This window comes from Hyperolius riggenbachi, chromosome 9 (assembly GCF_040937935.1).
Source record: "Hyperolius riggenbachi isolate aHypRig1 chromosome 9, aHypRig1.pri, whole genome shotgun sequence".
In the NCBI taxonomy this organism is placed as follows: domain Eukaryota; kingdom Metazoa; phylum Chordata; class Amphibia; order Anura; family Hyperoliidae; genus Hyperolius; species Hyperolius riggenbachi.
The window spans coordinates 15,398,690-15,425,977 of NC_090654.1; the positions used below are offsets into that span (position 1 = coordinate 15,398,690).

Here is a 27,288-nt window from a genome sequence, read left to right on the forward strand (position 1 = left end):
GTGCAAATCCCCTCCTAAAACCTTTCCTGATCTGTCTCTGTAAAAGGCCCAAAAACCCTTTGATACACCCAGAATACAGTGTGATATCTTCTCAGCTGGCAAAACCCTGGAAATCTCTGAGCTGGAATCTATGGCTAAGCATGTCATGTCTGGGACAGCCTGTATAGTCTTCTGCAGCTAAAATGCCCCACTTGGATAAATAAACTGAAATTATGACAACGATTTTTCCATATAGCTAAGAACTAAACCATTCCCTTAAAGAGGAACTTCAGCCTAAACAAACATACTGTCATCAAGTTACATTAGTTATGTTAATTAAAATAGATAGGTAATATAATCTCTTACCCACCCTGTTTTAAAAGAACAGGAAAATGTTTGTAATTTGATGGGGGCAGCCATCTTTTTGGTTCCAAGGAGCATGAGACAGTTCCAACTGTCCTGTGCCCTGATCACTCCTCCCAGCTGCTGGGAAACGAGAACAACATCAGAAATCCCATCATGCTTTGCACAGCACTTGCACTTGCCCAGGCAGTTTTCTTTGATGGGGCGGAGCTTAGCTTCAGTGCAGCTAAAAATAAGGCTTGGGTATAAAAAACAAAGTTCTGATGCTGTGAAACAGTTAAAGAAACACCAGGCCCTTTCAGTGCTGTGGAGTACATTTTTAGTCTGAAGGTTCACATTTAAGGCTAACTTTATTTTAACAGGACCTGCTACGACAATCAGAAACCTTTGTGTAGAGTTTCCTCACATTTCTTGGAGCTTAAAATATTCAGGGTCTGTAATTTTCAGGCATAAACCCGACTCTCGTAACTCCCAAAGAAGGGACAAGTCTGCTACACAAACGTGGCTGTAGATCAGGGGATTTTTTTCTTAGTATAGGCTTTGCAGATGGCGGGCGTGACTCAAAGTTACAGAAAGTTCACATTTAACAATTCTGGAAAGGATGATAAAGTGGGATAAAGCGCTGACATGACGTTCAGTAAAAATGTGGCTTCCTACTTTTTTATTACCCATACAGTTATCATATTTGCTTTTGTGCACAAGTAATATTGTCTGTTTACAAATTACACATTCCCAAAGTACAATTTATCTGCTCTGAAAGCAGCCACTGCATAGCTGCTGTATTTATATGTGAAAATCTATCTAGTGATCACTTCTCAGCTCTTTCTGCTTCTCAGCTCAGTACAGCTCAGTTTGTACACTTTGCGAATGTTTGCTAAATATATCTGACAAAGGAATTTAAACAAAAGATCATGGTATCAACTCTTGGATGATGTGGCCAGAAGTTTTCCACTGAAGAACAAACTGCTGTGTTAACCGGTTTGAATGCTGTTCTGCTACAAGTTTTTTTTTTTTTTTTTTTTTTGTAGTAGATTTTATGCTGTAAATAATCTTTTAGAACAAACAGGAAATACTGAGTTTCCTACCCACTTTAACCCTTTGCCTGCCAAGCACATACATAGCACATTATGGCAGGCAAAGGCTCCAACTACCAAAAACATACCTAGTACGTTTTTGGGCATTTTAAGCCCCTGGAAGAAGTGGGGAGGGGGCCGACATCATTCCTCCCTTCCTCTCTATGGGCCTCTCTCCTGTGCCCCCTGTAGAGCTGGAGCAGAGGTGTAGTGTGTAATTAGCTCACACAATCGTTTGCTCCATGCCATGTGTCCCCAGCCGGCAGCCTGCTACTGACTTCTTCTTGTTTCCCTGCATGATACGTGATTACGCACATCATACAGAGATCGGGTGGCAAGAGAGGACACAGCTGCAGCGGGGAGACATTGCATGGAGCGAGTGGTCGGGTGATTTAATTACACACCGCACCACTGCTCCAGCTGTGCAGGGGGGCACAGGAGGGGGCCCATAGAGAGGAAGAGAGGATGTCCGCCCCTCTCCCCCAGTGTCACCTATACCTGGCTACCTATACTGGCTGCACCTATACCTGGCTAAATATTAACAACAATAACCACAAATTTACAAACGCGCAATCCTAAAATCGTCAGGTGCAGGCACTGGCATCCTTAATCAAAGAAAAAAGAAAAAAAAAAACAAACCAAAAAAACAACAACAAAGCAACCAAACCAGTTTTCAGCCGCACACTGCCACAAGGAATTGAAAATACAAAATTTTATGAAAAATGCCATTTGCATAGTTCGGCAACTGCTATAATCTCTTGCTCGATTATAGCAGTTGCCGAACTATGCAAATGGCATTTTTGATAAAATTTTATTTAATAAAGATTTTCTACTTTTGAATCAAAAATGTTGCAGTCCTTGTATTTTCAATTACCTATACCTGGCTACCTGCACTGGCGGAACCTATACATGGCTACCTATACTGGCGGCACCTATACCTGGTGTCAGGAACCAGCCCCACGGCAAGCCTGCAGAAACGGTTTCCGACTGGGCGTTGGACCAGATCGCGAGGGGAAGCAGCCTTATTCACGCTAACACAAGGCTGTCACCCCTCAAAAACACTTCTCACTTCCACCGCTAGCTTCTGCTAGACCAGGGGTCAGGAACCTTTTTGCCTGAGAGAGCCATAAACGCCAAATATTTTACAATGTAAGTCCGTGAGAGCCATACATTATGTTTCAAACTGGGACAGTAGGGCTCACATCCCTGTTGCCATGGTGATGTGTATACAGTTCATCCGCCAGGCAGCGGAAGTGTCAGACAGGTCTTCAGCTTCTCTTGGTTTTCAGCAACATCAGCAATTTCCCTTAGAGCCAGACAGGAGAAATACCAACTAACAGCTTGTACAATTAGCTAACTGACTTGGTGGTTGATTCACTTTGTAGGACGAGATCCTCGCACTTTGGCCCAATAGGCTGCTTGTCAAGTGACAGGCAGCCTATTGGGCCAATCAAAGTGTGGGGATCTCGTCCTATAAAGTCACTGGACCTCATAGGGTCCACAGTGGGACAATTGGAGCAGCCGTTAGTTTTGGGGGGAGCGTGAGTAGTGCATGCTACAGCAGTAGTGTGCCTACTTTGAAAATGTTACTTGCTCTGCCACAGTAAGCCATCAAAAGAGCCACATCTGGCTCCCGAGCCATAGGTTCCCTACCCCTGTGCTAGACACTACAACAATTCCCACTCTGCTGTCGAGGGGCCTGCACTCAGTCCAGCGTTTTCGTATTTGGGTCAGCTTTGTGCTTAGGCCAAAATACGGGAATGCCACACACAATGCAATCACCCAGTAGCAAGGCACAATCAGGCACTGAACTTGTAACGCAAATTACACTGCAGTCTCTCCAAGACTATGAGTTTTGCTAGTACATCAGAAGTCAAGCTTATTAAACAAATATTTAATATTCCAGAAAAATGTGGAACAGTAAAGAAAGGTAGATATACAAAAGATTTACAAAAAACAAGGTAAAAATTACAAAGACACACAACAAGACAGTTTGCTCATAAACAAAATAAAAATGGGAATAAAACGTTACCAGCATAAAGGTCTGAACGTTGTTTGCGGGAGAACACAGCAGCTGGTCAGACCAGGATAGTTCTAGCGTCTTTGCTATCTCCAGGGAACTACAAGTTTTGTGTCCATTAAGCTAATTTTTATAGTAAGAAATGTAACCTGGGGCTACTCAATGTTCACATCCAGAATCAATTCAATTTCCCCAGATTGTGACATCACCATTCACAGGGACCACTGTCGCATCTTTGCTTGCTGTGATATGTAAACTTCAAAGGTTTCCTGTCCCACTTAGACTCTAGACCAATATTCAGAACAACAGGTAGCTGTTGACAAAGCAATGCAGCACCTTTTCAGGATGCAGGACAAAGGGCTGGGTCATTATCTAATTAACTGTTTCCTTGCTGGAGGCCTGAGTGTCCAGAGGGAACTGAATGCAAATGTAATTTACATTGACATACAGAAAATCAAATTAGCAGCTTCCTTCAGCCTGGTGCCCAATTATACCCCAAAGCCAGCTGCCAGACTGGTTTCTTAACATACATACACATCTGAAATAGTACACAGCAGACAGAAAACAAACAAAATGGCTTCTGTATTATATGCAATATCACAAATGGCTGCTATATTATGACACCTAGCTACCTGCACTGGCGGCACATATACCTGGCTACCTATACTGGCTGCACCTATATCTGGCGACCTATACTGGTGGCACCTATACCTGGCTACCTGTAGCAGCTGTACCTATACCTGGCTACCTATACTGGTGGCACCTATACCTGGCTACACCTATACCCGACTACCTATACTGGCTGCACCTATACCGGCTGCACTTATATCTGGCTACCTATACTGGTGGCACCTATACCTGGCTACCTGTACCGGCTGCACCTATACCTGGCTACCTATACTGGCTGCACCTATACCGGCTGCACTTATATCTGGCTACCTATACTGGTGGCACCTATACCTGGCTACCTGTACCGGCTGCACCTATACCTGGCTACCTATACTGGCTGCACCTATACCGGCTGCACTTATATCTGGCTACCTATACTGGTAGCACCTATACCTGGCTACCTGTACTGGCTGCACCTATACCTGGCTACCTGTACTGGCTGCACCTATACCTGGCTACTTGTACTGGCGGCACATATACCTGACTACCTATACTGGCTGCACCTACACCGGCTGCACTTATATCTGGCTACCGATACTGGTAACACCTATACCTGGCTACCTGTACTGGCTGCACCTATACCTGGCTACCTGTACTGGCTGCACCTATACCTGGCTACTTGTACTGGCGGCACATATACCTGACTACCTATACTGGCTGCACCTACAACGGCTGCACTTATATCTGGCTACCTATACTGGTAGCACCTATACCTGGCTACCTGTACTGGCAGCACCTATACCTGGCTACCTGTACTGGGGGCATCTATTCCTAGCTACCTATATCTGACTACCTGTACAGGCTGTCTGCACCTATTCCAGGCTATCCTTATATCTGGCTACCTGTACTGGCGGCACCTATTCCAGGCTACCTATACTGGCTGCACCTATACCTGTACTAGCGGCAACTATACCTGGCTACCTATACATAACTTATATAGTTGGATTCAGCAGAATCAGGACTTTTACAAACCGTAACATTTTTGTCAGTAAATGTAATTCTTCTTTGAAAAAAAAAAGCACAACAGAAAACTATTTTATTTTTTATTTCACTTTTTTTTTTTTTTTTTTTTACAAATTTCACTCAAAACTGTTGTTATAAAAGTACAAAATTTTGTTTAATTGTGCAAGCCAAATTGATTACGGAAAAAGCTTTTCGGGGGTGGCAGCTGCTGGCCGGAGGTACTCAAAAAGGACGGCATGGGAACACAATCACTCCAGGGGGCTGCAAGAAGCCCGAGGTACGGCAAACTCATTTTTTTTTGTCAAGTCTCCCTTTAAAGTGGTCTGAAACTCCGACATAACATTCAATAAAAATGTGTTTTCCTACTTTTTATTACTCATACAGTTATCATATATTTGCTTCTGTACATAAGTAATATTGTATGTTTACAAATTACAGGTTTCCAAAGTGTAGTTTATCATACACTGAAAGCTGGCATTGCATTTTATTCAAACTGCTTTTTATTATATATTAACATCTTCTAATGCGCTTTTCTGAACTGTGTGTGTCTGAAGCACAGAGAGTTGCTTTTCACTTGTTATGGCCCATACTCACGGGCTACAATTGTTGGTGTCGCTAGCACACGGGAGCATGTGCGCGACAGATAGGCGACAGCTCGTCGCCAGGTCCCTCCGCATATACACGGCGGAGGGACCTGGCAACTGATGCGACGGAAGCTGTCTCCGACGTTCCATCCCCATGCCGGAAGCTCAGGGTATTCCCTGCTGGTTGCTGTCGCTAGTCCGCATACACACGCGGACTAGCGACATGGCGAAGTTGCGCAGCAACTGTCGCCAGGTGATTGACCGCACCAATCGCCTGGCGACAGCAGCGATGAGCGACGGTTCAGGGTGCGCCGTGCTGCGCCTCATACTCACAAGTGACTTGTCGCCGCAACACGCGCGTGCCACGTGGTTGTGGCGACAATTGTAGCCCGTGAGTATGGGCCATTAGACTGTGTTTACACACATTGTAACAACATTGGAATGTAAACAAAGATACTGTTATCTACAGTTTGGATGGGGATTGAAGCTGAATAGCCGGACAAAGTGCTTTTGTTTAACCATTTCAGTGATGTTCTGCTAGATTTTTTTTATGGGATAGTAGCTTTCAAGCTGTGAGGAATCTTAGAGTAAAGTAGAAATGCTGGCTTTCAGACCACTTTAAGTCAGCATAGAATCTTCCAGAGCTTGTGTAACTACAACCGGACAAGAGGCGACGCCGTGGGTTGAAAAAGTCACCGGGATCATATCTCGCATATGTAGGTACAAGCACGTACATAGATCTTCCACATAAAACACGACAGGTAAGCATCTTTTATGTGCTTGCACATCATAAACGATCCGTAAAATGTGCGAAATTCTCTTCATTCTTTCTGCCCCATCGAGAAAACATCATCAAAACTGTGGCATATTTACGACTGAACAGGTAGTGAAAATAGTTGGTTGTTTTTCTACCGCAGAGAATCTTGAAATGCAACAAGCCAATGCTTGCAAGCAGATATTTTTCTTACACGATATTGTAAATTAAGGATTTTTTTTTTTAATAATTTTTGTAACTGTATCACCAACAAAGAAAGTGCAATGTATTCACCATTGCAAGACAAGAAAGTGAAAAAAAGTGAGTGTAACTGAATGGTAGAAGTTTATAGAAAGTGATCAGTGTGTGTTTATACAGAAGAGAAGGCCGAGTTTCCCTCTCCTGCTCCGTGGAGGGATAATGTTTGCAGAGGGAGTCGGGAACAGGAAACATATGGAAAAGATCTGCAGTAACTAAAATGCTGGCTGCAGTCCGACCTGCCACGTATCACACACCCATTTCTCCTCTGACTGTGGACTGAATATTTACCTTGCTTGACCATTAACTCCCTGACAAGGGAAACTGCAAGGAGAAATGTGACGGCTAAACCTGAATATCCAAGAAGCATTTATGTTAATATTAATATTTCTAATGCGCTGACATCTTCTGTGGCACTTTACAGAGTACATAGTCATTCCACTGACTGTCCTCAGAGGAGTTTACAATCTAATCCCCACCATAGTCATATGCTGGGAATACACGGGTCGCGTCCCCGCTCTTCCGCGCCGATCGATTGCCACTTGTCCCCGCCGGTGCTTCCTAATCAGCGCTCGATTCCCTGCCCTTGTCCGCCGGCGGGGATCGAGCAGGCAGGAGTCGATCGGCTTGATCGGGCCAGCTGAATATTATCAGCTGGCCGGATCAGCTGGTCAATACATGGCAGGGTTGTGGAGTCGGTACAAAAATCCACCGACTCCTCAGTTTAGAATTCCACCGACTCCGACTCCTCTAATTTGCATATTACAATCTTGTTGATTGAAAGTATGTAACATGAAATTCGTCTCTTAACTGCCAACGCTTAGGAATTTTAAAAGACAACTGAAGTGAGAAGGATATGGAGACTGCCATATTTATTCCCTTTAGTCATAGACTAAAACTAGTCCTTGGTAAGAGTACTTGTAAAAGGTACAGACTGGAACAAAGAACATCAGGCCCTAGGCAATGTGACTGTGGGTACATGTAAGAGTGATGTGCAGGTACTCTGCAGGGGAATAAGGAGATTCTTCCTCTATTACACATTCTTCATGCACAATCTGAACCAGGTTTATGGGTGACAGACAACACCTCTCTGTTCAATGTGGACAGCATTCTCAGTGGATTCCCTGCAGCTCTGTGGAGAGTGCATATGTAGAGTATAGTACTACTGTGTAACAAAGTAAACCTGAGACAGATGAAATTAAAGTTTTATACATACCTGGGGCTTCCTCCAGCCGCCTTCAGGATAATTACAGTTTAATTTCATTAGGAGTCGGAGTCGGTGCATTTTTTCCCCGACTCCAACTCCAGGCACTCAAAATTGCCCCGACTCCGGCTCCACAGCCCTGATACACGGTACAGAAATGTACCGTGTATCCCCAGCAATAGTCTAATGTCCTACCATATTATTATTATGTATTTATATAGCACTGACATATCCTGCAGCACTTTACAGAGTACACAGTCATGTCACTGACTGTCCTCAGAGGAGCTCACAATCTAATCCTACCATAGTCATAGTCTAATGTCCTATCATAATATGACTATGTATTTATATAGAACTGACATCTTCTACAGCACTTTACAGAGTACATAGTCATGTCACTATCTGTCCTCAGAGGAGCTCATAATCTAATCCCCACCATAGTCATAGTCTAATGTCCTACCATATTATTATTATGTATTTATATAGCACTGACATCTCCTGCAGCACTTTACAGAGTACATAGTCATGTCACTGACTGTCCTCAGAGGAACTCACAATCTAATCCTACCATAGTCATAGTCTAATGTCCTACCATATTATTATTATGTATTTATATAGCACTGACATCTTCTGCAGCACATTACAGAGTACATAGTCATGTCACTGACTGTCCTCAGAGGAGCTCACAATCTAATCCTACTATAGCCACAGTATAATGTCCTACCATATTATTATTATGTATTTATATAGCACTGACATCTTCTGCAGCACTGTACAGAGTACAGTGTCATGTCACTGACTGTCCTCAGAGGAGCTTACAATCTAATACCTACCATAATCATAGTCCAATGTCCTAGCATATTATTATTATTATTATTATGTATTTATATAGCACTGACATCTCCTATGCCACTGACTGTCCTCAGAGGAGCTCACAAACTAATCTCTACCACAGTCACATGTCCAGTGAAGACTAGGGCCAATTCACGGACACACTCTGTGCAGATAGTTGCTTCTTAACACAAAATAGAGTATGAAAAAGGAGATTTTTTTCAGAGCACTTTAGTGTGAAAATGCAGGTATTTCAGAAGATCAAAATAGAAGATATTGCAAGCGGAACTACATTCAAAAGTGTCCCTGTGTTTTAATAGATCAGTCCCACCACTGAAAATTATAAGAGCAAAAATCTTGTTTTCCCTGGAATACTTTATTAGGGTTACTTTCCGGTTGCCGGCGTGGCACTAGCACCTACCTTCCTTTTGGCCTACCGCCCCTCTACCGTCCACACCCACCCCCTGGTGGCCTGGTGCATCTGTGCTTTGGACAACTGACTCCTTGCTGAGGACTCCAGCAATCATTCCCCTCGGAGCGCTCCAGACCGTGCTGTGTTGCAGCAGCCACATGCTTGGGCCGAGACATTTCCTCATGTTCACAACGCTCCACATGGACATATCGGAATGGACTAATCCGCCAAGCTGTTGGCAACTTGTCAAGCCTGTGACGGGTTGGTGAAACCAGGCATTCCCTAGGAGCTAACTGGACTCCAATTTGCTGCACCAGGATTTGGTACAGTATGCACTGCTTGTTTCATGCCATGTTCGATATGTGCTTGGCTTAATCTCTGCTTGACGAATTTCGCTTGCTAACTGGACTGCTTACCTGCATGTGCTGCATGAGCTCCTTGGCTTATCACTGGATACACGGATTTTGACCCTACTTTCCATCCGTTTGATGCTGGTCTGCTGGTTGTAATAATTCAGCTGCTTGACACTGTTTATTGCTATCTGTATCCCCTTCTGGCCCCTTTTAAACGTTTGCAGTGTGTATTACTGCACAAGAGTCAGTTTCCATATAGTCTCCATGCCCAGGCCTGAACTTGGCAGGTGGTTCTGGGATCCCTGATCACACTAGGTGATCCTAGGTAGTGGTATGTTTGGATGTCTGGATGAGTGCTGAGTGAGGCCTTCTGGTAATGGATATTGGTGCTTTTTAATGTGTTTGATTAAGTATATTAATAAATTTTGTTTTTTTTCACTTTATTATCGGTTTTTGGTGATCTGTGACATATGCCCTCCAACCCCCCGCTTTTCCTTTACTTTTACGTTTACTTTCTTTTTCACCTGGGAGCCTTATTGGTCACTGAACTGTGCTGTACTGACCTCTGCAGGTTTCAGAGATCCTTTCAGTGCAAGAGATTTACCACAGAGAGCTTCTGTGTGCAAGCAACACAGAAACATGTGCAGTCTGAAATTCACAATGTGCTGCTTGCAAAGTTCACTTGGAATTACATTATTAAAGCACCGCGGAAGATGCGGACACTATTTTAATCCCAAAAAAGTAATAATACGGATACTAATAAAGTGAACTTGAAGGGAGAGTAATATGGGGGCTGCCTTCTCTAACAATGCCAGTTGCCTGGTTTGGTTTGTGCGCTGATTCTCCGCCTCTAATACTATAAGTCACTATAAGTCACTGGCCCAGAATGAGCATGCAGATCAGATGCTGTGACTCCACCCGCTGCATGCTTGTTACAGGGCTGTGACCTAGACACAACTAAAGCCAAAAGCTCAGCATGACAGTCAGGCAACTGGCATTGTTTAACCACTTGAGGACCACAGTGGTAAACCCCCCTAAAGACCAGGCTAATTTTAGCTAAAATGGCCACTGCAGCCTTAAGGAGCTCTCTGTTGGTGGGGTCTGATCGCCCCCCCAGGTGGTTTTTTTTTTTATAAATATTTATATGTCGTTTTTTCAACAAAAATGTGCTCTTTTTTTCCCTTCCTTATACCCCTCCCTCCTTGCAGCCGGCCAATCATGCGATCGGCTCTCATAGGCTTCTGCCTATGAGAGCCGATGGCTCTCTTGTCCCCCAAAGGGACAGCCGTGTCACACGGCTGTCCCCAGTACAGCTCTGTTGCTGATCGCAGCGCTGTACTATGTAAATAGACGGCGATCATGCCATCTAACAGTCTCCCGAGCGGCAATCGCCGCTCAGAGGCTAAAGAGGGGGTGGAGCTCCACCCCCCGAGCAGGAGATGCGCGCGCAACCTGCGCGCGATCTCCTGCAAATCAGAGCCCCAGGACTTGATGCCAATTGGCGTTAGGCGGTCCTGGGGCTGCCGCCGCGTCCACGCCCATTGGCGTGGGGCGGTCTTTAGGTAGTTAAAGGGAAATGAGGATGACAGCCTCCATATCGCTCTCACTTTAGGTTCCCATCACACAGGCTGGCTATAGAGAATGATGGAGGTGCATATGTGTGGGTGCGGGCGAATGAGGGAGAGGGGTAGTGACTTTCACACGGATGGCATTATTTTGGAACAAAGGAAGGTAGGATAACTACAAGAGAAATAATCAGGTTATACTGCACACTGAAATGTGCAGTGGATACTTACACATGTGGTGAGCAGGGCTGTGGAGTTGGAGTCGACGAGTCGGAGCAATTTTGGGTACCTGGAGTCAGAGTTGGAGTCAGTGGTTTCATAAGCTGCGGAGTCGGAATTCAGAGTCGGATGATTTTTGTACAAAATCCACAGCCCTGGTAAGTATTAGACTAAGGAGTCGGAGTCGAGGAGTCAGAGCCATTTTGGGTACCTGGAGTCGGAAGTTTTCATAAACTGAGGAGTCGGAGTTGGAGTCGGATGCTTTTTGTACAGACGCCACAGCCCTGGTGGTGGGTGACCTGGGGCAGGAAGCAACAAATACTAGATGGGCAATCTGGCAAAGCAAGCTACGGCAAGTATACTCGTCAAAACTGTTCCTGCACAGTACTCTTTATACACCTGTAAACAAAGCGTACAATCCTTGTGGGGACGTCAGGCACCTGCAGCAGACCAGGAGTTCTGTATACAAATTCGCAAAACAATTATCGCATTTTATGTGTCAGTAATCCTTGTAATAAAATAGGTTTGGTATTTTGACTTCAAATATTCATATAAACAATATTTCATATATCAATGTAAAAAAATTGTGTTTTTTTTTCCTTTCCCAAATGCAATAAATCCAAGTTGATTTACAGGTGATGTCAAAGAACATATGGAGAGCCCGGGGAGGATATCACAGCTGTCCGTCATTCCAGCGACTGTGCGAGCGCGGTTACTGTACAGGTGCGGCTAAAGAATTCCACAGAATCTTACTGTGATCAGTAATGTGGATGCATAGGACGCCACTATAAGCAAGTAAATCCGCTCACTATAGACTGTGCAAAAAAATGCTTAAAGGGAAGAAGAGAAGGTTCACAAGCCCTTATTTATACTTACCTGGGGCTTCCTCCAGCCCCATGAGCACCAGGGTCTCCCTCACCGTCCTCCTCGGCCCCTCCGTTCTGGCGCTATAACTCTCTATAATCTGGGCAGTGCAGCTATCATTACCCCCACATTATAAGTGCAGCCATCATTACCCCCTCATATAACAAGTGCAGCAATCATTACTCTCATATAACAAGTGCAGCAATCATTACTCTCATATAACAAGTGCAGCCATCATGATACCCATATAACAAATGCAGCCATCATTACCAGGGCTGTGGAGTCGGAGTTGGAGTCGTGGAGTCGGGCAATTTTGGGTGCCTGGAGTCGGAGTCGGGAAAAAATGCACCGACTCCGACTCCTGATGAATTTGTAACTGTAATTAAAATAGAAAATATGATAAAATGTTCTATTTCTCAGATAATAGTCATTAAAAATAATGTATATATACAGTATATATACAGTAATAGCTGTGCTTAGTCCACAAAGATGAAAGAAAGCAATCAAAATTAGTTACTTGTGCTGCTTCAATAAAGCAGTTCCCGTATTTTTAAGGTCAGATATACATATCTGATTGTGACTGTATATATGATGTGTACACAGGAATCTCTTATATATACTAAATAACATCTATGCTGTAAGAATAAAGCCTGATGTGTAGCTATGTCACTAATAGAGATGGTCAACGAGATGGAAATAATTCTGCATTGATGCTGATTTATGCAAATGTATGCACTCCCTTTGCTGATGAAATAAAATAATTTGATATGTTATTAAAATTTGGTTTGGTGACTACAAATTAAAGGGTAACTGAGACGGATGAAAAGTAAAGTTTTATACATACCTGGGGCTTCCTCCAGCCCCCTTCAGGCTAATCAGTCACTGTCCTCCACCACCCGGATCTTCTGCTATGAGTCCTGGTAATTCAGCCAGACAGTGCTGTCCGGCCGCATGCCGCTCCCACAGCCAGGAACATTCTGCACCTGCGCAATAGTGCTGCACAGGTGTAGTATGCTCCTGGCGGCGGAGTGTGTGCATGCGCACTACGCTTGACTGACTCAAGTACCTGGACTCATAGCAGAAGATCCAGGTGGTGGAGGAGGACAACGAGGGACTGATTATCCTGAAGGCGACTGGAGGAAGCCCCAGGTATGTATAAAAGTTTAATTTCATCTGTCTCAGGTTTACTTTGTTACACAGTAGTACTATACTCTACATATGCACTCCCCACAGAGCTGCAGGGAATCCACTGAGAATGCTGTGCACATTGAACACAGAGGTGTTGTCTGTTTACAATCTCCTCATTCCCCTGCAGAGTACCTGCACATCATTCTTACATGTACCCACACTTGATAGATGTTCGTTGTACCTTTTACAAGTACTCTTACCAAGGACTAGTTTTAGTCTAAAGGGAATAAATATAGTAGTCTACATATCCTTCTCACTTCAGTTGTCTTGTAAAATTCCTAAGCGTTGGCAGTTAAGAGACGAATTTCATGTTACATACTTTTAATCAACAAAATTGTAATATGCAAATTAGAGGAGTCGGAGTCGTGGAGTCGGAGTCGGAGTCGGTGGAATCCTAAACTGAGGAGTCGGAGTCGGAGGATTTTTGGACCGACTCCACAGCCCTGATCATTACCCCCACATTACAAGTGCAGCCATCATTACAACCACATTACAAGTGCAGCCATATAACAAGTGCAGCCATCATTACCCCATATAACAAGTGCAGCCATCATTGCCCCTATATAATAAGCGCGGCCATCATTACTCTCATATAACAAGTGCAGCAATCATGATACACATATAACAAGTTCAGCCATCATTACCCCCACATTACAAGTGCAGCCATCATTACCCCATATAACAAGTGCAGTCATCATTACTCTCATATAATAAGTGCAGCAATCATTACCTCCATATAACAAGTGCAGCCATCATTACCCCCACATTACAAGTTCAGCCATCATTACCCCCATATAACAAGTGCAGCCATAATTCATCTCATATAACAAGTGCTGCCATAATTCATCTCATATAACAAGTGCAGCAATCATTACTCTCATATAACAAGTGCAGCCATCATTATACCCATATAACAAGTGCAGCCATCATTACCCCCACATTACAAGTGCAGCCATCATTACCCCCACATTACAAGTGCAGCCATCATTACCCCCACATTACAAGTGCAGCCATCATTACCCCCACATTACAAGTGCAGCCATCATTACCCCCACATTACAAGTGCAGCCATTATTACCCCCACATTACAAGTGCAGCCATCATTACCCCCACATTACAAGTGCAGCCATCATTACCCCATATAACAAGTGCAGCCATCCTTACCCCCACATTACAAGTGCAGCCATCATTACCCCATATAACAAGTGCAGCCATCATTACCCCATATAACAAGTGCAGCCATCATTACCCCATATAACAGATGCAGTCATCATTACCCCATATAACAAGTGCAGCCATCATTACCCCCACATTAGAAGTGCAGCCATCATTACCCCCACATTACAAGTGCAGCCATCATTACCCCATATAACAAGTGCTGCCATCATTACCCCATATAACAAGTGCAGCCATCATTACTTTGATATGACAAGTGCAGCCATCATTACCCCCACATTACAAGTGCAGCCATCATTACCCCATATAACAAGTGCAGCCATCATTACTCTGATATGACAAGTGCAGCAATCATTACCCCATATAACAAGTGCAGCCATCATTACCCCCACATTACAAGTGCAGCCATCATTACTCCCATATAACAAGTGCAGCCATAATTACTCTCATACAACAAGTACAGCAATCATTACTCTCATATAACAAGTGCAGCCATCATTACCCCCCACATTACAAGTGCAGCCATCATTACCCCCCACATTACAAGTGCAGCCATCATTACTCCCATATAACAAGTGCAGCCATAATTACTCTCATGCAACAAGTGCAGCCATCATGATACTCATATAACAGCCCCTATAGCCCCATAAGCACGTGAGAGTCCCTCGCCATCCTCCCGCAGTCTGCCGTTCAGCCGCGATCAGCCCAGGTAAGAGGCTCAGTTGGTTCCAGGCTGAGTCTTCTGCGTGACTGAGCCTGTTACCCGGTCTAACCACAGCTGAACGGCAGACCGCGGGAGTACGGCGAGCGACTCTCACGTGCTTAAGGGGCTGGAGGAAACCCCGGGTAAGTATTGATTTGTCACATTACGTCCGCTCTGGTTTACTTTAAAACCTTTTCCATACGTTACGAGATATTCTGCATGAACAATGCTTTGTAGGTGTAGGAAGTGAACCCCGTAAGATCATCAGATATTAGTTTATATTTAGACTGAGGAACGAGATATCAGAGAAAAGATGTGACTGCAGAGTAGGAAATTGCAGCAATCTGTGAAGGAAATGAGAAGAGTTCTGTTGTATGCGGAGAGCACTTGTAGCATCATTTGAAGTCTCTCTGACCACCATCTGCTTAGGATGAGAAGCCAAGCTAATGAGCTACACAGGAAGAACCACAGATGGACTGTCATTCTTAAAAGAGAATAAAGTGTACTTTGATTTTATATATTCAATTCAGTACTAAAGTGTTTTTTGTTTTGTTTTGTTTTTTTAGCGTTGATTTCAATCATAGACAAAATTCCCCATGAATATAATTATTATAACTAACAAGTGATGTCAGCAGCTGAATGTCTAAGAAAACTTTCAAGCAGACGGGAACTCAGACCTTCCTCTCTGCTCTAAAAGATGCGCAACAGCATAATAAGCTTTAAAGGAAAACATTTCTTTGCTACGGCGGATACAAATCCTGCAATAAATCTGTACTGTGCCTACTTCCTGCTTTCATGGAAGCAAACATATTGTTAACATCCTGTGTTTACAAATTAGCTGCTCTGCTGTGGAAAAGAAGATTCCTGAGCTGAAACAGCTGCAGACATCAAATTACACTGGTGATTAGTCACAGATGAGGGAGAATTAGGCTAAACTCTTTAAATACACACAGGGTGCATTTCTCTAGGTTTCCCTTCTGTCCTGTGAAAGAGTTAACCTGCCTGGCATTCTGATTCCTGTGGCCTGATCGCCGTCGGCGCAATCACCCGTCCGGAAATACCGTTCTGAACGGGATTTCCTGGAGGGTTTCCCCCTTCGCCATGGCGACGAACGTCATGACGTCATTGACGTCGTGCTGTCACAGGGGGTCCCGATCCACCCCTCAGCGCTGCCTGGCATCAATTGGCCAGGCAGCGCACAAGGTCTCGGGGGGGGGGGGGGGACGACCCTGTATCGCGGCACATCGGTGGCGATCAGGTAGGACACACAGCAAGCAAAGTGCTTGCTGCGTGTTTAAAAAAAAATTCTTCAAATCGGCCAAGCGGGGCCTGAGTGGTGACCTCCGACGTCTCTGGACGAGCGCTAGGGAGGTAAGTGAATGGGAACCGCATTTTTAAAAAAATGAAGCAAATACTTACCTAAGGAGAGGGAAGGCTCTGGGTCATATAGAGCCTTCCGTCTCCTCTCTCGGTGCTCGCTATCCTGTGCTGGCTCCCCACCCCCCCACCCGTTTCAATCCCCCGCCGAAAGGGTATTTGGAAATCCTCGGGAGCCGTGTCCTCCCAGAGATGTGCGGCTCCATACTGCACAGGCGTGAGCGTGCAAGAGAGCGTGCTTGCGCAGGCGCAGTACAGGGCCGCCCTTCTTCAGGAGCACTCGGGCTCCCTGAAGACTTCTGAAGCCTCTTTCGGCCGGATAAAGCTGAATTTTACTAATTTAGTCAAATACTGCTACCGGGCGAGCCAGCACTGGATCGAGGGGACCAGGAGAGGAGCCGGAAGGCTCTATAGGACCCAGAGCCTTCCCTCTCCTTGGGTAAGTATCTGTTTCATTTCTTTAAATGTGGTTCCCATTCACTTTAAGGATCACTTTAAAAAAACTTGAACTCTTAGCCGGTTGTGCCATCAGATGTCTTGGGCTCCTTTCTCATGAACAGCCGATTGGCTGTGAATCTGCCACCTAGTCATCACCGATCTGCCGGGCACTGGCAGACAACAGCTAGCAGTAGGGGGTGCTTGTCTCCTTGTGTGCACTTCTGAGCGCTAGGCACTAGACATGACAAGGTGGTTTCCTGTGGACTAACCCTATGGTGTGTCAACCACTGGCATGTCTGTGGCCACTAACACTGCTATGTAATGCAACCGAATGGCAATCATTGCCCAGAAGATTGGTGGCTGAACTGCACACAAGTCCTTTGTGTGAAACAGGATTTAAAGGGCACCTGACCTAGGACAAAACTACCCAGGGTAAGCACAGAGGTGTGTTCATGCTGCATCCAAATTCCTCTGTGCGACGACTGTTCCTCCCCTTGCTCCTTCTGGACCCCATAATCATCCCTTGAAAAATTTGACTTTGAGCTAAAGCCAAAATTTCAGACAGGAAGTGGCAGATTTGCTGTGAAGTTCCCTCCTATAACCCTCCCAGTTCCGCCTCCTGAGCAGAGTGAATGGAACGGGTGAGAGGCTAAAATAGGAGGATGATAGGAGAGAACATTACAGGCAGCCCGCCTCTTCCGGTCAGAAAACTTGACTTTAGCCAAAAGTAGAATTTCTGAAGTAGTGATTACAGAGATTGGTAGAATGAGGAGTAGAGTAGACAATGCACAAAGGTATGTGGAGCCAGCCTGAACATACCTCTCCGCTTCCCTTAGGCATCTTTGACTCAAGTGTGCTTTAATGTAAATCAAAAGTCAAACAAAAAAAATGATTTCAACTTACCTAGGGCTTCTTGCAGCCCCTGGGCTTCCTGCGCCCATGACCCCGGGCCAAGTCCCTCCGGCCAGCAGCAGAGACCCCCCGCAAAGCTAGCCGGCCATGCGCCTCCTCATCGCACTCCCGCGATTGGAAGCATTCTGCACATGCTCAGTACATGGAAATCGTTACTGTGCATGCGCAGAGCGTGATCAGGGTGCGCGCGGCTTGGGGCACTTTGCGGGGGTCGCAGTTCCTAGGCTGGGACTCATGAGGGCTGCAAGAAGACCCAGGTAGGTTATAATTAAATTAAATTAAATTCTGATCGGATTGGTTGTAAATAATCTCCGTTGGTGGACACAATTGATTATGAACGAGTAAAAAAAAAAAGTCGTCCGAATGAATTTTCGTTGAACCAAAATTTGGATTTTCCTGTTGGTTGTGATAGATAGGAAGCAAAGATTGGTTTGTTGATGGTGTAGTGAACGATGTATTACAATATTTCACTTCTGATCAGAATTTCTGATCGCTCAAACGATTTTTCGCTACAAATTGGACCGTTAGTGGCCAGCTTTAGGCATATCAAAAATATATATATTTTTTTTAAATTAAAAATTATACAAAAAAGGAAAAGCTAAACACAAGCAGGGCTGTGGAGTTGGTACAAAAATCATCCGACTTTACTCCAGGTACCCAAAATTGCTCCGACTCCTCGTCTCTGACACCTCAGTCTAATTTTTACAAAGGCTATGGATTTGGTTCAAAAATCATTGGACTCCAACTCCTCAGATTATTGAAACCACCAACTCCGACTCCAGGTACTCAAAATTGCTCCGACTCCTTGACTCCGACTCAACAACGCTGAACACCAGCAGGACTTCAGTTCCACAAAGTAGTACATAGTCATGTCACTGACTGTCCTCACAATCTAATCATACCATAGTCATAATCTAATGCTTCTGTAGCACTTTACAGAGTACATAGTCATGTCACTGACTGTCCTCGGAGGAGCTCACAGTCTAATCCTACCATAGTCATAGTATAATGTCCTACCATATTATTATTATGTATTTATAAAGCACTGACATCTTCTGCAGCACATTACAGAGTACACAGTCATGTCTCTGACTGTCCTCAGAGCAGCTCACAGTCTAATCCTACCATAGTTATAGTCTAATGTCCTACCATATTATTAATATGTATTTATATAGCAGTGACATCTTCTGCAGCACTGTACAGAGTACACAGTCATGTCACTGACTGTTCTCTGAGGGGTTCAAAATCTAATCCTACCATAGTCATAGCCTAATGTCATACCATATTATTATTATGTATTTATATAGCACTGACATCTTCTGCAGCACATTACAGAGTACATAGCCATGTCACTGACTGTCCTCAGAGGAGCTCACAATCTAATCCTACCATAGTCATAGCCTAATGTCATACCATATTATTATTATGTATTTATATAGCACTGACATCTTCTGCAGCACATTACAGAGTACATAGTCATGTCACTGACTGTCCTCCGAGGAGCTCACAATCTAATCCTGCCATAGTCCTAGTCTAATGTCCTACCATATTATTATGATGATGTATTTATAGCACTGACATCTTCTGCAGCACATTACAGAGTACATAGTCATGTCACTGACTGTCTTCAGAGGAGCTCACACTCTAATCCTATCATAGTCATAGTATAATGTCCTACCATATTATTATGATGATGTATTTATACCACTGACATCTTCTGCAGCACATTACAGAGTACAGAGTCATGTCACTGACTGTCCTCAGAGGAGCTCACACTCTAATCCTATCATAGTCATAGTCTAATGTCCTACCATATTATTATGATGATGTATTTATAGCACTGACATCTTCTGCAGCACATTACAGAGTACAGAGTCATGTCAATGACTGTCCTCAGAGGAGCTCACACTCTAATTCTACCATAGTCATAGTCTAATGTCCTACCATGTTATTATTATGTAATTATATAGCACTGACATCTTCTGCAGCACATTACAGAGTACATAGTCATGTCACTGACTGTCCTCAGAGGAGCTCACACTCTAATCCCTACCATAGTCATAGCCTAATGTCCTACCATATTATTATCATTATTATTATGTATTCATATAACACTGACATCTTCTGTGGCACTTTACATAGTACATAGTCATGTCACTGACTGTCCTCAGAGGAGCTCACAATCTAATCCCAGGATGGGGGTGGGCAAATTATAATGAAACTCAGAAACAAGTCTTCCCAAGCTAAAATCCAGCATGAAATATTTAGGAGCCAGCTTCGCTGACATCAAAGAAAATCTCAGAAGTCAGGTGTAATTTACTTGTCTACCTGATTATGAAATGGCGCTGAGGGTAAAGGTCAGGTGAGGGGTTAAGCTGCTTTACAACCCACAGAAGCCGAGAGGAACGCTTTCATGAACTTCCACACCATAATATATCAGTAAACTTTATGTGATATTGATCAGACATATTAGTCACATCAGTACTGAAAAGGAAGGTCAAGAAGAAACGTTCCCAGCCACGCTCATTACACGTTGGCTCTGCAGAGCGCTTTCTAGTGGCAACTGCATGAATGATGTGCGCTTGATCTAAAGCAGAAACTGTAAACAATGCCGAGTGAAAGGCCATTCCTTGTATCCATCCAAAGAGCAGCAAAGGAATAATCAGCTCTGACTTTGTTCAGCTCAGTGAAGCTGCCTGGAAGTCCAAAGACATCACATTCCAGAACAGGTTACATTTTAAGTGCTAGTGTGAGAGATCGCGGAAAAGCCACCACATGTGCTACTGAGCAGGCGACTGATTCCGCGTCCAGTGCGGCGGGTTGCACGCGGAAGCGTGTGTTTGGTAGCAGGGCAGAAAGCAGAAAAGCCGCCGCATGCAACAACAGTAAGGCGGCTGGTTCCGCGTCCAGTGCGGCGGTTTGCACGCGGAAGCGTGTGTTTGGTAGCAGGGCAGAACGCGGAAAAGCCGCCGCATGCAACAACAGTAAGGCGGCTGGTTCCGCGTCCAGCGCGGCGGTTTGCACGCGGCAGCGTGTGTCTGAGTCTGTTAGTGCACATAGACTTAGGAATACACGCGCGCGCTGAGAGGCAGAATTCTTATACTAAGCAGGAAGAGTCAGCTGACCACGCCGATCAGCTGACTCCTGAGCGGGATACTATTGGTTGAGCAATTAGGGGTGGTGCTGGAGAGCACTACTCCATATATAGTTCCTGCTGGTCACTTGCAAGTTGTCTGCCGTTGCGATCACTACGTGGAAGCACTCAGACCTAGTCAGATCCTCAGTGTGTTTGAACCAGGTGGACCTGGGAATACACACTTAGCCAGATTATTTGAATTGTATTCTGTTTATGCTTAAGCTAGTTCCAGGGTTTAGAGACCAAGGACCTCACACCCAGCTTAGGGAACTGTATTATCATCTGGGTTATACTTCAGACTAGTTCCAGGGTGCTGAGACTACGGACCTCGCACCCAGTCTAGGGAATACTGTATTATCATCTGCATATTCATCAGACTAGTCCCGGGGTGCTGAGACCAAGGACCTCGCACCCAGAATAGGCATTGTTTGATTTAGGTTATGACTTCTAGCTTTTCTGACTACTCCTCTGTCTTCTGATTCGGTACCTCGTATATCTGATATTCCGTTGCCAGACCCTGCTTGCCTTGGATATCGAATCAGCCTTTTGTCTTTGTACTTTATCTGTCAGTGTGTTGCCGACCCGGCGTGCCCGACCTCGAGAGCTATCTCTCCCCTTAAAAGAGATCCTCCAGATCAGATAGTGACATCCATCTTAGGTGTCACTCACTCCTAGGTCCTTCCTGTCTCCAGCCTGACTCCTCCCCCCGGAGAGCCTCAGGCTGCTGGAAGGTTCCTGTTCTCCCAGAGCGGTGTCTCTATATTGTATACCAGCTGCTCATCAGGTACATTACTCAAAGTATTACTGTTACACCAAACACTCACTTATCCTTAGGTGTCCAGAGGTTAGCAATATATCTGATTATCGGTGATACTGCATCAATAATCAGATTCTCTCTGCGTGCTGACACCAATCGTTACAGCTAGTAAGAATTAAAAAGTAGTTAATCATCAGGGGCATTGCAATGATCCTAAGAGATCCGGGGCAGTTTTGGGCACTCCAACTGAAAAATGGACGTGGCCATGCAACAGAATGTGGGTGTGGACATGGGTGGAGCCAAATTTACATGAACTTAACAGTGGTCTAAGTAGGCCAGCCCAGCAAAATGTTGGATGAAACTTCCCCTTCCATAATAAAAAAAAAAAATTCAGCACATCACATACATAGGCATTATCAGTTAAAGTAAACCTCCGGACTAAAAATCTACTCAGAAGAACTGAAAAGGCTAACAGTTTCACATCATCTGAACTTTATTTTTCTTACCAAAGCATCATTTCTAGCTGCATTTTTAGCTAAGCTCCACCCATTAAAGAAAACTGCCCGGGCTTTTTTTCCCTAATGCTGTGCAAAGCATGATGGGATTTCCTATGTTGTTGTTCACGTTGCCTAGCAACTGGGAGGGGTGATCAGCACACAGGACAGTTGGAACTGTGTCTCATGCTCCCTGTCACCTCCTTTCAACCAAAAAGATGGCTGCCCTCATGAAATCAAACATTTGCCTGTTCTTTAAAAAAAAGGGTGGGTAAGAGATTATATTACCTATCTATTTTAATTAACATAACTAATGCAACTTAATGACAGTATGTTTGTTTAGGCTGAAGTTCCTCTTTAAACATAACTAGGCAGAGTTACCTGGCTTCTGTGCTGGCTGGCCTGCTGCCAGTCCCCCCATAGCGTCCCCCGACCTTCTGTTGGACGGGTGGGAGCATGCAAGGGGGTCCCATGCTCCCACGGACCTCCCATTGAGGCACAACTTTCAGCATACCCTCCATAGAAGAACCACAGCTCCCTGCATGGCCCCACAAAGGCATCACAGCACCTGGCATGGCATTACAGCACCCAGTATTTCCATATAGAGGCACCATATCACCCGGCATACCCCCCCCCATTCCTGTGCTGAAGTGCCATAGTGGGTGCTGTGGTGTCATGCTGGGTGCTACAGTACCTCTATGGGTCGCTCTGAGTGCTGTAATGCCATGCTGGGTGCTGTGACGCCTCTGTGGGGCATGCTGGGTGCTGTGGTGCCATGCTGGGTGCTGTGGTGCCTCTGTGGGGCATGCTGGGTGCTGTGGTGCCATGCTGGGTGCTGTGGCGCCTCTGTGGGGCATGCTGGGTGCTGTGGTGCCTCTACTCTGCCTGGGGGACATCCGGGGCACCCCAGAATAGACCCGGGGCACGGGGCATTGATATTTGGGGCTAGAAACACTCCTGATAATCATTACAGAACAACTATGGTATTTAATGATATTTCAATTAATTCCGAGCGAGTAAATCAGGGCTGTGAAGTCGGTACAAAAATCATCCGACTCCTCAGGTTATGAAACCTCCGACTTTGACTCCAGGTACCGAAAATTACTCCAACTCCTCAACTCAGACTCCACAGCCCTGCACAGAAGGCAAAGCAGTTATTTTTTGGCTCCGCGGCAACTGTCACTTTACGACAGTGCCAGAGACCAGCTATGCTGCGCCAGGTCAGTTGCTGTTGCAAGTGATTTGGCAATTTAGGATGGTTAGTGTTGGGCATATGGATAAGAGGGTTAGTGTAAGAATATAAAACAGGGTGAGGTTTTAAAGTAATTGTCACGAATAAATTAAAAAAAAAAAAACACTGCTAAACGAAAAAGATTATTGGTAATATAATGTTACCGATATTCTCATTTTCGCCGTCCGTGTCTAATACTTTCCAGTAGAAAAGGTGGTCACTGTGGGAATACCACGGTCAACTGTATGACAAGGAGAGACCAGAATGGTGCAGTATTGTGGGGTATTAGATGTTAGATTGTAGTATAAGAGTATTTATACTCACAAAGGTGGGTTACAAGTCCTGCGACCAACGTATATCGCCAATGGGGAAAATAACTGTCCCCGATCGGCACTCCGGGTCCTACTGGCACTGGATGGTTGCACTCATGGTTGGTCTTTCTTGGTTATAGATAACACCACACCGGGAAGATTAACACCTCCAAAGGAGATTTACTGTACAGTACTGGTATAGTACTTCTTCACGTCAATACAAGGGCCTTTAAAATATGGTCACAAGCATGGACGCCAGAAAATGACCTGAAGAAGCGGGCTGAGACCCGTAAAACATGTTGTCCTTTTTATTGTGCTGAATAAATAATGTAACCTTTTCACATTTACCCTGTTTGGGTTATTCAATCTGGAGTGGTAAAGACACCTCCCTCCACCTCATTAGTATTTTATGTTTCATTACATTACCTATCTTTGGGCGCTTCCACCCACAAGTATAATACTTTCCAGGGCTGTGGAGTTAATACAATAATCATCCGACTGACTCCTCAGTTTAGTGAAACCACCGACTCCAGGTACCCAAAATTTCTCTGACTCCACAGCCCTGGAGTACACTGGCCATTTCTGCACCAATGAAAAGAGAGTTGGGGAAACAGAGTGTCTAAAGTTGTCCAGAGAAGGAGCCTCTCGCACTGACTGTGGAAGGGAGCAGTGATGCTCAAATCCGAACCCGGGTGAATAGATAGTTGCTATCCGGATTTCTCCCAGTAAACCTGTGTGGGGTGGGCGGGGGGGGGGTCAAGCTTACCTGTCTGATGTCTTCTTCGGTCCGTCCTTCGGCGCCTCCCACAATGCGCTCCACACGGTGGTCACATGACTACAAACACTTCCTCCTTCCGGGTTAAAGGAGGAAGTGTTTGTAGTCACGTGATGTGCGTGGACCGCATCGTGGGAGGTGCCGAGGGACGGACCGAAGAAGACATCAGACAGGTAAGCTTGAGCCCCGCCCACCCCACACAGGTTTACTGGGTGAAATCCGGATAGCAACTATCTATCTTTGTCGGATTTGAGCATCACTAGAAGTGAGTTACATAGAGTAAGGGCTGTATACGAAAAGGCCGTTCTACATCAAATAGTTTTCGTTCAATTTCAATTTAAATATCGCGGCTGCCATCTTGCCTATGTTATAACTTCCGGGTAACCCCTGTCCAGAGGAGTAACCCTCTCTGTTAGAGAAGTGCATCACTGAATGAAGCAGGAAGAGGAAGTGACACGCATGGCCATTAAACAAGTGAATAAAACAGGAAGAGGAAGTGACACGCATGGCCACTGCAAGAGGCTCCTTCAGAGGGGTCATAGCACGACTTTGTATGAAGTCGTTTGGCCCCATGCATTTTATAGCGGCAACACCAGGGGGAGTTTGGATAAAACAAGTGGCTGGTAAGTGTGCTGACACACTCAATAGTTAGGTGTGTATGCTTAACCCTCCTGGCGGTTAATTGTGCTGCGGCCGCGGGAGGTTTTTTAAGCCTAATTTTTTTTTATCATGTAGCTAGCCTAGCACTAGCTACATGATTCCCCCCTCCCTGCGGCCTCCCTCCCACCCCTCCGATCGCCGCCGGCGATCAAGCCCATCCTGAAATCCCTTTCTAAATGGGATTTCCTTCAGGGCGACGAACGGAGTGACGTCATCTACACAGTGACGTCACAAGGAGTCCCGATCCACCCCATAGCGCAGCCTGGCGGCGATTGGCCAGGCTGCGCAAGGGGTATGCGGGGGGGGGGGGGGGGGCTATATAACGGCGGGTAGCGGCGCATCGGCGGCGATCGACCCGAACAAGTTACCGCCAAGAAGGTTAAAAGCATACCCATGATTGGTGCTCGGAGTCCCTTCAAGTGGATCCTGGGAATAACCAGATTCATCTGGCAGAGTGGGGGGTGCGTAGAGGGGCACAATGTTCCAATAGATCCGCTATGTATTTGGGTCCCATGTGGTGTAGAGCCTTGAATGTCAGCAGGCAGATCTTAAAATTGATTCTTCATTTTACTGGCAACCAGTGAAGAGTTTGCAGTACTGGGGAGAAGTTTGAGCTGCGGGGGGCATTGCAGTACTGGGGAGATGTGTGAGCTGTGGGGGGCATTGACTAGGAGTCTGACTGCTGCATTCTGTACTAGTATCCATACCTATATCAGGACTTATTATACATTGTATATTCATGGCCAGGATCTGGGGACTGAGTTTACTATAGCCAGTGGTTTACTATATCAGAGATTAATATAATGAGATGATTCTACTGCACTGTCTTTAGTTTGGAAAGCCTATATTAAAAGACAACTGACCTAAGAGGGATATGGATGCTGCCATATTTATTTCCTTTGAAACAATGCACATTGCCTGGCTGTCCTGCTGATCCTTTGCCTTGAATACTTGTAGCCATACGCCCTGAACAAGCATGCGGAGTACAAGTTTGACCGTATTTGTTGCATGCTTGTTTCAGGAGTGTCAGACACTACCGATGCATGAAAGATCAGCAGGACCGCCAGGCAACTGGTATTGTTTAGAAGGAAAAAATATGGCAGCCTCCATATCCCTCTCAGGTTAAACACAACAGTCACAACATTATATTAAAAAGAAGACATATAAAACAAACGCAAGTAAAAAAAAAAAATATTTTCTTTATACTAATATAACTACTTTATCCTGTGTTTGCAAACTTGAGTTTTAAGTTTTTATTTTTTAACACCTTATCTCGCTATTGTATAGTCCAAAAGTGATTGGCTTGTTTCGCACAAAACCACTCAAATATACCTCAAAGCTAGACTTAACCCTAGAAAGAAAAATACCATATTTCAACAAAGTGCATTCCTCTGTTTTGCCTGATTAACACACAGGCTTTACGTTATTGTAACACGTCTAGACAAGCATGCTGCGGCCACCAATCAGAACGCTCGACCGAACACTCAAATAATATTGCTTTTACGCTTTCTGTATATTAATCACTGCTCACTGACCATGGAATAGGATTGACAACATACAAATTCCTAACTCTGAGAATAAATAAGAATTCACTTACTTTGTCTCAGTCATATACTGTATAACCTGGCAGACTCTAGAATACCCAGGTAAGAATTCTAATAAAAAATATTAGCAGTAAATTAATGCAGAGGCATATGTTAATAATCCAATCACTTTGTTTTTGACTTAGAAACATTTCAAACGTTATTTTTCATAACATTCTGAAAACTGAATAATGAATGAAAAAAAGGCATAGACAATAATTAAGTAAAATATTAGAAGTAATCAAATATTTTGATCGGATTTTATAGCTAATACCTCTATTTTATGGAATGTTGAAAAAAATGTGCATGATATTCAAATCATGCAATTTGGCAACTTTGTTGCAGGAAAACTCTGGGCGATTTGGCAACTTTGTTGCAGGAAAACTCTGGGCGATTTGGCAACTTTGTTGCAGGAAAACTCTGGGCGATTTGGCAA

At 44.7% G+C, this 27,288-nt stretch overlaps 1 protein-coding gene across 5 annotated transcripts in view; it reads right to left on the reverse strand.

Annotated features, from left to right (window-relative positions):
- CENPP (centromere protein P) overlaps positions 1-27,288 on the reverse strand; it is a 413,763-nt gene that overhangs the window by 245,241 nt on the left and 141,234 nt on the right. The gene's annotated exons all lie outside the window — the stretch shown is intronic.